We start from the raw sequence: 17780 nt of genomic DNA on the forward strand, positions 1-17780 counted from the left end.
GGATTTAGGAAAATAGTAAAAGTCGTGAAGGAGGTATTAAATCGATTGTTCATCAATGTCTGTACGTAACTAAAAAGGTTGGTGTGGTGAGCTATAGGCACCAATTGCCACATGGAATTTTGATGTGGTTGCATTAAGAGACAAGGCTCAAACAATCCCACAAATGGCTTCTTAATATCCCTGGCTGCCAAGTATTCCAAGTAATATGTGGCAGTATTGATTAAGGATGATGTTATAGTTCTAAAGGATATACTTGATGGTACTAGGAATGAAACATTTGGCTTGAGTTCAGGAACAGAGGGGAAGCTGCCTTGCGGTGAGGTTTTTTAATATAAAGCTCCAAGCAGTGAGAAGGAGATAGATGAGCAAATTTGTTGAGAGACATGTAACAAGCATACAGTAGTAATGTTAGGAGACTTTAATTACCCTAATACAGAGTGGGAAAACATATTGTTAAGGGTAGGAAAGGAAAGCAATTTCTGATGCGTGTACAGGAGAACTTTCTTGATCAATATATCTCCCATCCAATAAGTGTTGGATCTGGTTTTGGGAAATGAAGCAGGTCACGTGGAGTGTATTACACTAGAATATCATCAAGCCAACAGTGACCACAACATAATTTGGTTTAGAGTAATTATGGAAAGAGGCCAGAAAGCATCGAAGATAAAAACACTTGACTGGAGAAGAGCTCATTTCAGTGATTTAGGAAGGGACCAAGCACAGGGATTTGCAAAAGGCGATCGTAGGCTAAAGCAATAACGGAGCAATAGAAGGCATTCAGGAAGGAAATAGTTCAGGTACAAAATAGGCATAGGGGAAAAGACCAAGCATCCAAAGCAGAGGAAATAAAATTTAAAACGGAAAAAGGGGCCTGTCAACAAATATTAGCAGCAAGATTCAGTTAATAACAAAGATTACGGAAAGTGCAAGAGGGAATTCAATAAATTAATATAGGAGGCAAAGAGAAGTTACGAGAAAAGATCAGTCGGCAACATTAAATTGATCCTAAGACAGTTCTAAACATATGAAATGTGTATCGTTAGCCTGTTGTGCCTGTTAAGGACCCAAATTGAAATCTTCATGTAGCGGCAGAGGACATGGCTCATGTATTAAATGTGTACTTTACATCTGTGTCTTTACAACAAAAGCAGATGATGTGAAGGTTACATAAAAGAAGGGGGAAGTTATAGCTAGGGTTGTAATAAATGGAGAAGATGTACTTAAAAGATTAACATTACCAAAAGTGGGTAAGTCATCCGGTTCAGATGGAATGCATCCTAGGTTACTGAAAAAAAGCAAAGGCAGAAATAGCAGAGGCATTGGTCACAATCTTTCAATCCTCATACGTGGGTTGCTAATGTTATACACTATATTTATACAACTATTCAAGAAAGTGGGGAGGGATAAAACAATCAGCCTAATATCGGTGGAAATTATTGGAAAACATCATCACGGATAAAATAAACTTTAATTTGGAAAAGCATGGGTTAATCAAGGAGAGCCAGCATGGATTTGTTCAAGGTAAATCATGTGTAATTACCTTGATTCAATTCTTTGATGAGTTAATAGAAAGGTTGATCAAAGTGGTGCAGCAAATGTATCTTTGGACTTTTAGAATGCATTCAGTTACTTAAGAAGATGGAAGCCCATGGAATTAAAGGGAAAGTGACGGTATGGAAACAAAATTGGCTCAGTGACGGGAAACAAAAGGAGGTGCTGGTTGGATGCTTTTTAGACTGGGAGGTGATTTGTTCTCGTGTTCTCCATGTGTCAATTTTGGGTCCACTGCTCTTTTCAATTTGTATAAATGGCTTGGACTTGGATGCAGAGAGCAGCATTACAGAGTTCACATGAATGCCTTCCATTGCTCCATTATTGCTTTAGCCTGCAATCACCTATTGCAAACTCCCAGTACTTGGTCCCTTCCTAAAATCACTGAAATGAGCTCTTCCACTGTTGAGTGTTTTTGTCTTCAATGTTTTTTTGGTGTCTTTCCATAATTACTCCAAAACAAATTATGTTCTGTTAGCTGAATGATATTCTACAGTAACACATTCTACTTGACCTACTTCATTTTCCAGAACCAGATCCAACATTGCTTCCTTCCTTTCAGATGGTTCAAAACTTGGCAAAGTAGTAGATAGTAATGAGGATCATTACAAACTTCAGGATAACATAAGCAGAATGGTGAAATGGGCAGAAGCACAGAGTTCAATGTGGAGAAGTGTCAACTGATGCACTTTGGGAGGACTAATATCAAAAGATAGTACTTTATAAAAGTGGAATAATTTTGAAAAGAGTAGATGAGCAGAGAGACCTTAGTGTCCATATACACAAATTCTTCAGAGGTGCCAAGGCAAGTTGATAAGGCGGTTAAAAGAGAATTTTAAAAAATTCATTAATGAGATGTGGGTTTCACTGGCGGGGCCAGCATTTATTGCCCATCCCTAGTTGTCCTTGAGAAGGTGATGGTGAACTGCCTTCTTGAACCGCTGGAGTCCATGTGTAGGTACACGGTGCTGTTAGGGAGTTCCAGGACTTTGACTCAGCGACAGTGAAGGAACGGCGATATATTTCCAAGTCAGGATAATGAGTGACTTGGAGGGGAACTTCCAGGTGGTGGTGTTCCCATCTATCTGCTGCCCTTGTTCTTCTAGGCGGTAGTGGTTGTGGGTTTGGAAGATGCCTTCGAAGGACCCTTGATGAATTCCTGCAGTGCATCTTGTAGATGGTACACACTGCTGCTGCTATGCGTCAGTGGTGGAGGGAGTGAATGTTTGTGGATGTGGTGCCAATCAAGTGGGCTGCTTCGTCTTGGATAGTGTCAAGTTTCTTGATTGTTGTGGGAGCTGCACTCATCCAGTCAAGTGGAGAGTATTGCATCACACTCCTGACTTGTACCTTGTAGATGATGGACAGGCTTTGGGGAGTCAGGAGGTGAGTTACTCGCAGCAGGATTCCTAGACTCTGACCTGCTCTTGTAACCACAGTATTTATATAGTTAGTCCAGTTCAGTTTCCGGTCAATGGTAATCCCCAGGATGTTGATAGTCGGGGACTCAGTGATGGTAGTGCCATTGAACATCAAGGTTGGATGGTTGGATTCTCTCTTGTTGGAGATGGTCATTGCCTGACACTTGTGTGGCGCGAATGTTACTTGCCACTTGTCAGCCCAAGCCTGGATATTGTCCAGGTCTTGCTGCATTTGGACATGGACTGCTTCAGTATGTGAGGAGTCGCAAATGGTGCTGAACAATGTGCAATCATCCGCGAACATCCCCACTTCTGACCTTATGATGGAAGGAAGGTCATTGATGAAGCAGCTGAAGATGGTTGGGCTGAGGACACTACCCTGAGGAACTCCTGCAGTGATGTCCTGGAGCTGAGATGACTGGCCTCCAACAACCACAACCATCTTCATTTGCGCTAGGTATGACTCCAACCAGCGGAGAGTTTTCCCGCTTCCCATTGACTCCAGTTTTGCTAGGGCTCCTTAATGCAAAACCTGGTCAAATGAGGCCTTGATGTCAAAGGCAGTCACTCTCACCTCACCTTGGGAGTTCAGCTCTTTTGTCCATGTTTGAACCAAGGCTGTAATGAGGTCAGGAGCTGAGTGGCCCTGGCGGAACCGAAACTGGGCATCATTGAGCAGGTTATTGCTAAGCAGGTGCCCATGATACCACTGTTGATGACCTATTCCATGACTTTACTGATGATGGAGAGCTGACTGATGGGGCAGTAATTGGCCGGGTTGGATTTGTCCTGCTTTTTATGTACAGGACATACCTGGGCAATTTTCCACATAGCCGGGTAGATGCCAATGTTGTAGCTGTACTGGAACAGCTTGGCAATGGTTGCGGCAAGTTCAGGAGCACAAGTCTTCAGTCTATTGTCGGAATATTGTCAGGGCCTTTGCAGTATCCAGTGCCTTCAGCCGTTTCTTCGTATCATGTGGAGTGAATCAAATTGGCTGAAGATTGGCATTGTGATGCTGGGGACCTCCAGAGGAGGCCGAGGTGGATCATCCACTTGGCACTTCTGGCTGAAGATTGTTGCGAATGCTTCAGCCTTAACTTTTGCACTGCTGTGCTGGGCTCCTCCATCATTGAGGATGGGGATATTTGTGGAGCCTCCTCCTCCAGTGAGTTGTTTAATTGTCCACCACCATTCACAACTGGATGTGGCAGAACTGCAGAGCTTAGATCTGATCCGTTGGTTGTGGGATCGCTTAGCTCTATCACTTGCTGCTTATGCTGTCTGGCATGCAAGTAGTCCTGTGTTATAGCTTCACCGGGTTGATACCTCATTTTTAGGTATGCCTGGTGCTGCTTCTGATGTGCCCTCCTGTACTCTTCATCAGGTTGATCCCCTGGTTTGACGGTAATGGTAGAGTGGGGGATATGCCGGGCCATGAGGATACAGATTGTGTTCGAGTAGAATTCTGCTGCTGCTGATGGACCACAGCGCCTCATGGATGCCCAGTCTTGAGTTGCTAGATCTGTTCAAAATCTATCCCATTTAGCACAGTGGTAGTGCCATACAACATGATGGAGGGTATCCTCAATGTGAAGGCGGACTTTGTCTCCACAAGGACTGTACAGTGGTCACTCCTACCGATACTGTCATGGACAGATGCATCTGCAGCAGGCAGGTTGGTGAGGATGAGGTCAAATATGTTTTTCCTTCTTGTTGGTTCCCTCACCACTTGCCGCAGACCTAGTCTAGCAGCTATGTCATTTAGGACTCGGCCAGCTCGGTCAGTAGTGATGCTACCGAGCCACTCTTGATGATGGACATTGAAGTCCCCCACCCAGAGTACTTTCTGCACCTTTGCCACCCTCAGTGCTTCCTCCAAATGATGTTCAACATGGAGAAGCACAGATTCATCAGCTGAGGGAGGGCAGCAGAAGGTTTCCTTGCCCATGTTTGACCTGATGCCATGAGACTGCATGGGGTCCAGAGTCAATGTTGAGGAATCCCAGGGCAACTCCCTCCCAACTGTATGCCATTGTGTTGCCACCTCTTGTGTTTATATTTGGTCCAATGGAATACCAAAGCAAAGCAATTAAGCCAGAACTTTATAAATCACTGGTTAGGCCTCAGCTAAAGTATTTTGGATAACTCTGGGCCTCACATCTCAGGAATGATATAAATGCCTTAGAAAGGGCGCAGGGAAGGTTTACCAGGAAGTTACAAGGTAAGAGGTACTTCAGTCATGAGGAAAGGTTGAAAAGTTTGGACTGTTTGGACTGTTTTCCCTGGGACAGTGAAAGTTAAGAGGCGACCTAATAGAGGCTTTCAAGATGATGAGAGGTTTCGATAGAGCAGCTGAAGAAAAATTATTCCCTCTGCCGAGTGGATCATTAACCAAAGATTATAGATTTAAAATCACTGGTAAAAATCTAGAGGGTAGATGAGAAGAAATTTGTTCACTCAAGAGGCTTGACAGGATCTGGAACTCTCCACTTGAAAAGATGGCGGAAGCTGATTCCATAATTTCAAAGGAGCTAAACAGGTACTTGAAGCTGAGGGATTTATAGGGTTATGGACATAAAGCAGGATGTGGGACTAATCATGACAGCTCCTTCCAAGAGCCAACACAGGTGCAATGCACCAACAAGGCTTTAAGTTTCAATTATTCTATGATCTATGGTAGCTTCCTTAACTACTCCTGGTGGTACCGAGTTCCATATTCTCACCACTCTCTGAGTAAAAAAAGATTCTCCTGAATTCCCGATTGAATTTATTAGAGTCATAAAGTTTTACAGCGTGAAAAGAGCCCCTTCAGTCCATCATGTCTGCATTGGTCATCAAGCCCCTACCTACTCTAATCCCATTTTCCAGCACTTGACCTGTAGCCTTGTATGCTATGGCGTTTCAAGTGTTCATCTAAATATTTCTCAAATGTTGTGAGGGTTCCCGCCTCTACCACCTTTTCAGGCAGTGGGTTCCAGAGACCCCTACCCTCTGGGTGAAAAAAAATTTCCTCAAATCCCCTCTAAACATCCTGCCCCTTACCTTAAATCTATGCCCCCGGTTATTGACCCCTCCAATAAGGGGAAAAGTTTCTTCCTATCGACGCCCCTCATAATTTTGTACACCTCAATCAAATCTCCCCTCACCCTTCTCTGCTCTAAGATAAACAACCCCAGCCTATCCAGTCTCTCTTCATAGCTGAAACGCTCCAGCCCGGGCAACATCCTGGTAAATCTCCTCTGCAGCTCCCCCAGTGCAATCACATCCTGTGGTGACCAGAGCTGCACACAGCACTCCAGATGTGGCCTAACTAATGTTTCATACAGCTCCATCATATTAGTGAGTACCTTATGTTTGTGGTCCTTAGTTCTGGTCTCTCCCACAAGTGGAAACATCTTCTATATTAGGTCATCCTCAGACTTCTCTTTTCTAAAATAAATAGCTCTAGCTGGTTCAGTCTTTCCTGATGAGTCTAGTCCCTCACTTCTGGTATTATCCTAGTAAATCTTTTTGCACCTTCTCCAGTGTCTCTATGTTCTTTCTATAATATAGAGGCCAGAACTAATGCACAGCACTCAAAACTTGTATTCAAACTATCTAAACTCTTTCTTCCTTCTTCCCCTGAAGGCAGTGACTCATTGCTGGACAAAGGATTCGCAGCTGCTCATTTGACAGGCCTTTCTTTGTACGTAAGCTTGGACTGTGTCATGCATTTATCTGGCAATGTAAATGCTGAACCTATCCCAATCTTCCCTTCGTCCATGTTCACATAGGCACTTTTACAGGCTGAGTCACAGAAATGGGGAATGTTGGCCGATTTCCTTCTCCACATTACATGGACATTGAGGGCATTTTTAGTGTCCTGATTGAGATCAGCTAACTCATCATTCCAACTCTCTAGCTAAGTGTTCCTGGCAGCGTTTCTTGGAAGCAATGTCTTTAACAAAACACCAGTCCTTGTCTTTCTGTTCAAATCTTTCCATGGCTTTTCCCCACCCTATCTCTGTAATCACCTCCAGCACCGTAACTCCTTGTTCTTCCAATTCTGGTCTCTTCTGAAACCCCCAACCTTCCTTTGTCCCACATTGATGGCCATGCCTTCAGGCCCTAGGCCCTGGAATTCCATCTCTAAACCCCTCTGTCTCTCTATCTCGCTCTCCTTCCACTTACATGCACCATAAAACCTAAGTCTTTGTCCTAATGCCTCCTTCTTTGGCTCAGTGTCAATTTTTTTTGTCTGATAATGTTCTGGTAAAGCACCTCTGGAGGTCCCCAGCATCAAAAGTGCCAGTGAAGTCCCCAGCATCACAAGTGCCAGTCTTCGGCCACTTCGATTCATTCCACATGATATCAAAAAATGGCTGAAGACACTGGATAGTGCAAAGGCTTTGGGCCCTGACAATATTCTGACAATAGTACTGAAGACTTGTGCTCCAGAACTTGCTGTGCCCCAAGCCAAGCTGTTCCAGTACAGCTACAACACTGGCATCTACCTGGCTATGTGGAAAATTGCCCAAATTTGTCCTGTACACAAAAGGCAGGGCAAATCCAACTTGATCAATTACTTACCCATCAGTCTACTATCCATCATCAGTAAAGTGGTGGAAGGAGTCATCAACAGTGCTATCAAGTGGCACTTGCTTAGCAATTACCTGCTCATTGACACTCAGTTTGGGTTCCGCCAGGGCCACTCAGCTCCTGAGCTCATTACAGCCTTGGCTCAAACATGGACAAAAGAGCTGAACTCCAGAGGTGAAGTGAAAGTGACTGCCCTTGACATCAAGGCAGCATTTGATTGAATGTGGCATCAAGGAGCCCCAGAAAAACTGGAGTCAATGGGAATCAGGGGGAAAACTCTCCACTGGTTGGAGTTATGCCTAGCACAAAGGAAGATGGTTGTGGTTGCCTGAGGTCAGTCATCTCAGTTCCAGTTGTTATGTTCTACTGCGGGGTCGCTTTATTCGCGAACCAGTTGCACGCTTACCTGTCGGCGGGTGAGTCGATAACAACATACTGCAGAAGCAGAGACCAATATGAAAAGAAGCACATATTATTTATTTACACAGACAACAGAGCACGAACATACTCTGGAGAAACATATGTTTCTCCAACCAGACCCTACTGTAAACTAAACCTTAACATTGTAGCCCAGGCTACATAGCTATTGGGTCATACATTCACATGGTCCATCTGCTGACATTCTCTTAAAGGTGTATTGCACCTCAGATTACCACATCCCCCCTCCCCCCCTTTACTTCAAAGTACAATTTACAACATATTAACTATTTACATAAATAAACTATTTACAAATTTAGTCTCTCAGGAGGCTTTCTCAAACGTGTCGAACATCTTAGTTCTACGACTTCGGATGTTTTATCCGAGGCCTCCCTCTCAGGAGTTATCTGTCCACTAGGCTATCCAGTAGGAACCTGTAAGTTTGCCTCTTCGACTCTCTCAGGTTCAACGGGTCCCACAGGTACTTCCAAACCAAGGGGAGTTCCTTCCACATATGGTGTAGACTCCAAAGGGAATGCTTTCACACTCTTTCAGGCCCCATCACATGCACTCCTGCTGCTCTTCCCCTCCTAGTTCAACAGTATGAAGGTCAACTGTCAGGAAGGTTCTCAAAATCAGGATGAGGGGAAGGCTAAATTCAACACGGAATGATCAGTGGTCTGTTGTGTAAAAAAAAAGAGAAAAAAATTTTGGGGGCGTTGTTAGTAATTTCGCTTTCTCTTTCTATGTGTCTTCTTTTGTTGGGTTTTCTTCTTGAAGCGCTGACTTTAATCTCAGCTTCTTTTCAATTTCCCTAATGCCCAGACTAGGCTCAGGTATTAGCACAACTTGAACTCGGTGGTTGAGTCTTCCAGTATTTCCTCCTCTGCCGGATCTTTTGAAAACTTAGGGGTCTCTATTTTTAAGGCTTTTTGGCTTCCGCATGGGTGGTTCTTCAGTTCTTCCGTTTCTCTTTTATATTTGTTAGTCGTTTCCTGGAGAATTAAGTATTGTTGTGCTTTCTCGGCTAATTGATTCTTCATCTCAGCCAGAGATGTACTGAATTCTTTGTTCTTCCTCATGCCTTTTTAGTGGTATAGATTGGGATCTGAGGGAACCTTGCAATATGCAAAAGTCCTTCAACAGGTTTTCTTTTTGGAAGTTACTGACTTCAAATCAAATTCTGTCCTGAAGCATCACCTCTATGAGTTCCTTTTGTTGAGTCTTTACATACTCCTTTTTCCAAACAGCAACATTTCCTGCTTCTGACTGAGATCTCGGTAATCTCTCAAGATTGATCTCTCTTAACCAGTTCTTCCGAGGAGGCTTAGTCCTCTGCCTGCTATCACTATTAGGGGTGGATTTGCAGACTGGCTTCCATATTGTACTGGAACCTTGCGTATACCCCTTACTCGTATGTCTTCGCCAGTATATGTCTTTAATTTAGCATCTGAGTTTTCCAGAGTTAGTGAGTGGCTTCCTCCATTCAGATACTTAAACATGTGTTCCCCGATAACTGTCGTGGATGCGTCTGTATCCACCTCCTTTCGGATGGGTTTTCTGTTGACTTCTACTGTCACGTAGATTGGTTCTGTTTTACCCATTTTTAAGTTGTGTAGCGAGTAAATATCTGACTCTGTTTCTTCTGGTTCCTCCGTTATATAAACTTCACGATTTCTGCCTTTTTGTTTGAAATTTTGCCTCAATCTCTTTTTGCAATATCGTATAATGTGCCCATTGTGATGGCAGTAGAAATACTCGGGTTCTTTTAAATTGTCGTTCATTTGCAGGCTACCTGGTTTCGATTCTGCTAATGTTAATGCTGTTTTTATCTGTGAAGCCATTGCATTTTGCTGATCTGTTAATGGCGGTTGTTTCCCGCCTTTCCACAGAGCCCTGCGCTTCCGCGCCATTTCTAACCGGTGCCTCCCTCCCGATGTGAAGGACGGCGCCATTTTGTGCTCCCTTGATTGCTTCTGAACCCTGACTGCGTCTCCATTGCGAGCGCCAACTCCAGAGCCTTGCTGACGTCTAAACTCATTTCTGACAACAACCTCTTTTGAACGGCGCCTTCATTAATCCCACACACTAATCGGTCTCTTAACATGCCATTAATCGACGTCCCGAACTCTGTCAGTTGTTTTAAGGCTGCTACATAGCAAGCAACTGTCTCTCCAGGGGCGTGACACCTCGAAATTGAATTTAAAACACTGCGTTGTTACCGAGGGTTTCGACTGAAAGTGGCTTTTCACAAGATTCACCGGCTCATCAAAGCTCTTGGAATCTGGGACGTTGGGTGCCTTTAGAGTACGAATTAGGCCGTATGTTTTACTGCTAGGATCGCCCGCCTCCTCTCCCCCTCTGATATGTCGTTGGCCAGAAAGAAAAACGCGAGGCATTCAATATAATGTGACAAGCCATCGGTGGTCTAATCAAACGGTTTGATGCGACCAAATTGTGGCCATACTGGAGGGAGATAACTTCGACGACTATGGGGAGGGCTTTACTTACAATTGGCCTGCAAGGCATGGCTGATTCACTTCAGTTGAGTTTTTGCAGCTTTCCTTGGTGCCGTCAACTGGTGAGTTTTGCCTCATTGCCAGTTGTTATGCTGTACTGCGGGGTCACTTTATTCGCGAACCGGTTGCACACTTATCTGTCGGCAGGTGAGTCGATTACAATATACGGCAGACGCAGAGACCAATATGAAATGAAGCACATGTTATTTATTTACACGAACAACAGAGCACCAACATGAGTGTGCTTATCCAACCAGACCTACTCTAGACTAACCTTAACATGGTAGCCCGTGCTGCACAGCAATTGGGTCATACAGTCATGTGGTCGATCTGGTCATATTCTCTTAAAGGTGTATTGCACCTCAGATTACCACACAGGACATTACTGCAGGAGTTCCTCAGGGTAGTGTCCTCGGCCCAACCATCTTCAGCTGCTTCATCAATGACCTTCCTTCCATCATAAAGTCAGAAGTGGGGATGTTCACTGCTAATTGCATAATATTCAGCACCATTTGTGACTCCTCACATACTGAAGATGTCCGTGTCCAAATGCAGCAAGACCTGGACAGTATCCAGGCTTGGGCTGACAAGCGGCAAGTAACATTTGTGCCACAAAAGTGCCAGGCAATGACCATTTCCCACAAGAGAGAATCTAACCATCGCCCCTTGATGTGGCATTACCATTACTGAATCCCCAACTATCAACATCCTGGGGATTACCATTGACCAGAAACTGAACTGGACTAGCCATATAAATATTGTGGTTACAAGAGCAGGTCAGGGGCTAGGAATCCTGTAGGGAGTATCTCACCTCCTGACTCCCCAAAGCCTGTCCACCACCTACAAGGCACATGTCAGGAGTGTGATGGAATACTCTCCACTTGCCTGGATGAGTGCAGCTCCCACAACACTCAAGAAGCTCAACACCATCCAGGACAAAGCAACCCGCTTGATTGGCACCCCATCCACAAACATTCACTCCCTCCACCACCGACGAGCAGTGGCAGCAGTGTGTACTATCTACAAGATGCACTGCAGGAACTCACCAAGGCTCCTTCAACAGCACCATCCAAAGCCACGACCGCTACCATCTAGAAGGACAAGGGCAGCGGATAGATGGGAACACCATCACCTCGAAGTTCTCCTCCAAGTCACACACCATCCTGACTTGGAAATATATCGCCATTCCTTCACTGTCACTGGGTCAAAATCCTGGAATTCCATCCCTAACAGTACTGTGGGTGCACCCACACCACATAGACTGCAGCTGCTCAAAAAGACAGCTCTCCACCACCTTCTCAAGGGCAACTAGGGATGGACAATAAATGCTGGCCCAGCCAGCGAAGCCCACGTCCCGTGAACGAATAACAAAAACCTGTGATGTTCTACTCTCTTAGGTGCCAATTAAATGCAAGCCGCTGTGGTCGTAAACATTTATGTTCTAGTTTCCTGATGGGAAAAATAAGCAATAGAGACTAGCAGATCCCCGGTTTGACTGCTGTTTGGTCTAGATATTTTCAACCAGTCTAGGAAGGGGAAAGGTAGGGAGGGGACAGACAGCCTGTGTTCTCACCATTGTTCACCATCTATTAAATAGCTCCTGAGCCAAAAAGGTTCTTGATTCTGTTGATGGACTGGTGGTTAAAATGTAGATAAAGAGAGTGTGCAGATTATGCTCCTTCCTGAGATACTGGGACTGCGCAGTTGACAAGCTTAAAAGATGTACAATGTAGGACATAAAGTTGAATAGATATTTGGGAGGTTTGTTTAGTTTAGGAGGTGGAGTCGGGGAGAAATGGCAGAACTATTCCCTCAGAGATGAAAAGGGCTGGGCAAAATCCATGATAGGGTAGATTGTACATCAGTTGTGAAAGTGTATGGAAACATTATGTATTACCCTAGAAAGGCAAAGCATCTCAAAATTTTGAACAACAGGTTAAGGAAGCCATTTCACTACTATGCAGTGGCTACACAAGTGGTATTTTCCACTAGCAGGATGCTGTCATCAGTCCAAAAAGACGTTCTGCCTACCACACCATTGAGCAACGTCATGTATGAATTTCAGTGCTGGTGCAATGTCAGGTTATATCAGTCCTACGTCCCAGCAGTTGGCTGATCGAATCAAACAGCATGTTCCTTCTGTTATTTGTAATCGGCAGAGTACAGTCCATATTCAACCAGCCCGTGCTTGTAAAACCCAAAACAAAACGTCTTCTGTTAGCTGTGTTTCCATGATTGCTGAACAATCCTGAGTGCACTAATAGCTACACTAACAAACAATTTAAGATAAAAGGCTCAAGCTCATAATGTGGCTCATTTACCCTTGCTAGAAATGACATATGCAGGGACCCATTCTCTGCAAACAAAAGGAATACGTTCAAGCCTTGCACCTTTTTTGAATTACCCAGGAGCTTGGGGAGCCTATAGTTCCCTGACATTTATCTGGTCTGGTCTACCTGTGACTCCAGGCCCACAACAACGTGGTTAACTCTTAATCGCCCTCTGAAATGACCTAACAAGCAACACAGCTGTATAGGAACAGCCAACAAATGCTAGCCTTGCCAGAGAAACACCCACACAGAAATAAATAGCTTTGTATGCTTTGCTCTTGATCGTATTTACTTGAGATTTGGAATGAAGTTTTGTTTAAGCTTTCCCAAGGGAGCATGTAAAATCTTGGATCCGTCTGGGGCAGGAACTGAACATCTCATTCTAATCCTGCTGCTGATTGATCAGCTCCATCCCACACTCCAACCACCATGGCATAAGGACACATCTATCCCAGCTAAACTGGCACACTCAAAATAAACAGGGACTCACACTTTGGATCCATTAACCTCATAAAACAACCAGAGCAAATACTCAGTGCCAGATTGACCAGCACCTACAAGAAAAAAAAGGATATGTATTTACCAGTGAGCTCCAAGGGATATGATTTCACCTTCAAGTCTACCAGGTAATTTGAAAATAATAAATTTCACCTTTTCATTTTGTATCACCCACAAATGTTAGATTTGTCCCCAATAACCGTCCTTGGCAGTAATTTCAGATATACCCAAAATGAACAGTGTCTACATCAAAGAATGACACCTTATACCCTTCCGCAGATCCACTTCAAATTAAAATCCAGCTGCAACAGGCTAACCTGACATGAAGAAATTCTTAGCCAGACAAAACTTGCACAAATTTTAACAATTCATTTTGTCGCTGCGAGTGTTGCTGGCAAGGCCGGCATTTATTGCACATCCTTAGTTTGATACAACCGCGTAGATTGCTCAACCCCTTCAGAGGGCAGTTAAAGAGTCAATCACATCTATGTGGGACTGGAGTCACATATGGGCTAGACCAGGTAATGGTAGTAGGTTTTCTTTCCTTTAGGACATGAGTGAACCAGCCCAATTCAGGCTACAATGGATTTGGGGGTTAAGCTTACCGTTACTCTCCAGGCAGTGTTGTATGAGCCACGAGATACAATTAGCTCCACTTAAATTAATATCTTATCAGCAAATGTTTAAGCTAAGTAAATAGGCATTAAAAAATCTAAACCATTCTTTGTTCAAGTTCACTATGGCTGCTTCTGTTAACCAAATCATTTCAGCTGTTAAGAGAATGTTGTGTTTTTTCCTAGATTACAGATTTGACTCTGTTTACAGCCCAAATCTCACACAGGGACCATCTGGATAGCATGCAGAAATTGTAACAGCTCTCCAACGTAGCAAACAAGATGAGCTAGCAATAGGAGGCATTTTGTCTTCTCGTTCTCTTCCCAGCCCTCCACACATAAGCGTTACTTCCTTCTCCTGTTCAAAAACCAAAACAAAAACAACACAAAGCAATCTTGCATTCCGGTCAAAATATATAAAAAACCCTTTTACCCAACCTTTTGCTACCTTCCCTCTCCTGTTCATCTTTCTGCATCTGATGAATAGGTTTACACTAAGATTCAGATCCATGCTGCATTTTGATGGTTGTCGTCGTCACATACTCGATGTGATGTTTGGATTGCATTAAGTTCCTTCCTTTCCTGCTTTGCAGTTTGCAGTTCTTAGATGCATTTTTTAAATTCTAAATTAAGCAGGTTTTTTTTTAAAAAAAGGTAAGAAACTGTACCCCTCAAATGTTTATTCTGGTTTTCAGCTTTGAAATTCCCACTCAGTAAAATAAAAGAGGAAAACTGGTTATTTATTGTAAAGAAATCAACTGGATTACAACTGGGAACAAGAAGGAGAATTGGATCATTTCCAGTTTCCTTAATGGAAGACCTCAGAGACCATGAAGCTCAGGTTGGTCCCAGTTGATGGTCTGCATTGAGTTCACTGATCTTAGTTAGGTAGCAAGTCAAGTAAATACAATTGACTTCAAGCACCATGGACGAGGGAAGCAAAAAACAGCAGGGAGCCCCCTCCAGATCACCATCCATGTTGGATGGAGTGCAGTTGAGATGAGGTTGGGATCAGATTTGGCCTATTCCTTTCCTGATGATTGGATATCCTAAACTTAAGCTTAAGTTCTCCAAATATGACTGATAAAGAATCTTACCCACCATTGGCACATTTCTGATCATAGCAGGTGGTATATCTGCGACTTTTGAATCTGCACGAACAGCACAGCATACTGCCCACTGCGAATGGCTGCTGGGAAACTTAAACTTCATTGTATAAAGTCACACCAAGAATGCCCACTTGGACAGGCTATACTACAACCTATGGGCAAAAGCAAAAACTGAACGTAGGCTTGAGGAACAGCACTTCATCCTTTGATTAGGCACTTTACAGCCTTCTGGATTCAACCAAATTCAGCAATTTCAGGCTGGAACCTCTGCCCCCATTTTGGTTCCTTCTTCCTTTACAGGTTTTGGTTTTAACTTGTTTCTCTCTGACTTTTGCTTTTGAATGGCAGCCATTCACACCTCCTCTAGGCACATCTTTTGTTCCTTTACTTGTCCCATCCCCCTCCCTTTGGTCTTGTGCCATCAAACCGTTTGTCATTTAATCTCTCCTGTCCTTCACCCTATGACAGACCTCTTTTGTTCTTTTTCCCACCTCTCCCCTTTCACTTGCTTAAAACCTATTACACATCTAACTTTTCCAAGTTCTGATGAAAGGTCATCAGCCTGAATCATTAACTTAGTTTCTTGCTCCACAGATGCTGCCAGACCCACTGAGTATTTGCAGCATTTATTACAATCTGCGGAGCTGCATTGCATCAGAGGTTTGTGCCTTCAGTGGAGAGAGGGCGAGAAGACCTGAGACTGATCTGGTGCTCCAAATCGTGACTGGGATTTTCTTTTTATGTAACAATGCTCATCAACCATTTGACAACAGTAACATTTATGCAAATAACATTATACATGACGGATTGAACCTGAAAGGTTAACTGAACTTGATCATTCAGATGCTGATCAACCAGCTTTGCTATTACAATATTTTCTCACTTTGAATACATAATTCTTAAATATATTACATTTACACACATATTATGATTTAGATAGAGTATATAGGGTGAAACTGTTCCCATTGGCAGGGTTTGGGGGGACGGGATGGTCAGAGAGAACACAGATTTAAGTAAATGCCAGAATAACCTGATGGAAGATGAGAATTCACATCCCCCACCACCCCCCATCCCCCAACCCCTACAGTGAGTTGTTGTGATCTGGAATGCGTTGCCTGAAAGGATGGCGGAAGCAGATTCAATAGTAACTTGCAAAAGGGAATTAGATAAATACTTTTTAAAAATCCAGGGCTACGTAGAGAGAGCAGAGAGGTAGGACTGATTGGATAACCCTTTCACAAGACCGACACAGGCATGATGGGCTGAATGGCTTCCCTCTGTGCAATGCTATATATATTTAAAAATGTACATACACAGAATTGTTCCCTTTTACAGATAAACTACAGGAACCATTTGATAAGCTTGCAGCGATGACTTCAGAATTATCAGTAACTTCAACTTCGACTCAAAAAGACACACAACATCCTGTTTGGGCACCAAGTACCAATTAAAACAGAAAACACAAAAATAAAACACCACCACCCCCATCCCGACCATCAACACTTGTGTGTATATGATTACACGCACACATATATATATATATATAGATATAGATATAAAATACACACATATAGATAGACAGACTTCCAGACAGTATATATAACCCTGTCAGCTTGGATTTTACTCTTTACGATGTTACTGGAAGCTCTGAGTGAAATGTGTCAGGTTCTGACTACTGGGCTAACATCTCTCACTAGTATCTGCATCACTTTCCATCCATGTAGTTAGATTCAGGATTCACAATGCTGCACATTAAATAAGCTCTACCACAGAAAGGGTATATCGAAATCTCGAGATCTGTTTCGGTGTAAGGATATTCACAGTAGATTAAAAACGATAAGATACATTTAACATTACAATAGATATAAAAAAAAAGACACACGACCCACAGCTCAGTCCAAGCGTTGCTGGAACCGGAGAGCTACCCCAGTTACTGTGTTGCTCATATTTAAAAACATGGCTCAGCATTTTATATTATCAGGCGGACACCAGGAACATTTCAGAGGTGAAACACGCAGGTACAAGAGAAGCAATTCTTCATTAAAATAAGAGCCGCAATATTGATCGCCACAGAACTGAAAGGCTGCAGTCTTGTTAAAATATTTACACCTCCAAGGAATGGGGTTTCTCCCCTCCCCCCCACCTCCCACCCCCAGCATTTTGTTTAACTGTCCAGTTTATTTTTTTCTCCATGTACAGAGACCCCCCCCAAGTTTACTCCGCTCTCTTGCCTCTACCCGTCTCCCCAATTTCTGAGTGGTCTGCAGCCCACCCGTTGCAAAGACGCTTTTACTCACCCTTGGGTCGCGCGGGTTTCTCCTTGTGGGTGGGTGATTTCTATTTGTCGGATTCCCCCCCCCCCCGCCACCTAATCTAGCTCCGCAAGCTCCGCACTGAATGATCACTTCCCTCTCAGGGTACACACACACACAAAAGCTAAGACAGCAGCCTAAGATCCAGGCACCCAATCAGTGTGCAGGAAGCAACATCCCCAATTGACACACATCAATTCTCCTTTAACAGCCTCGGTTAATAATATATTAAAAAAAAATAAAGCCCCCATCATCAGACTGCAGAGATTTTAAATGGCACAGTAAGAGATTTTCCACCCTGCTCACTTTTAAATCTTATATATATATATATATATGTTTTCCCCTCTTGCCTTCAGTCGATGCCGAGAGAGAAATTCAGGAACTGAGCGAACCAACCTCGCTCATATCACGGCTGCCAGTGATAAAGT

The 17780-nt window shown here is 43.6% G+C and overlaps 1 protein-coding gene across 2 annotated transcripts in view; it reads right to left on the minus strand.

Moving 5' to 3' along the window:
* The window catches only part of blacat1 (BLACAT1 overlapping LEMD1 locus), a 121400-nt gene extending 103946 nt beyond the window's left edge, over nt 1–17454 (minus strand). The window contains exons 1-2 of one of the 2 annotated variants that reach the window (XM_078546415.1): nt 17338–17454; nt 1239–1285 (exon numbers count right to left, since the gene is read on the minus strand). The gene's annotated coding sequence lies outside the window, so the exon portion shown is untranslated. The remainder of the gene's footprint in view (nt 1–1238; nt 1286–17337) is intronic. The other variant, XM_078546416.1, reaches the window with a different exon arrangement.
* Between the last annotated feature and the right edge of the window lie 326 nt (nt 17455–17780).

The sequence above is a fragment of the Cetorhinus maximus genome, chromosome 8 (genome assembly GCF_964194155.1).
Source record: "Cetorhinus maximus chromosome 8, sCetMax3.hap1.1, whole genome shotgun sequence".
Lineage (NCBI taxonomy): Eukaryota > Metazoa > Chordata > Chondrichthyes > Lamniformes > Cetorhinidae > Cetorhinus > Cetorhinus maximus.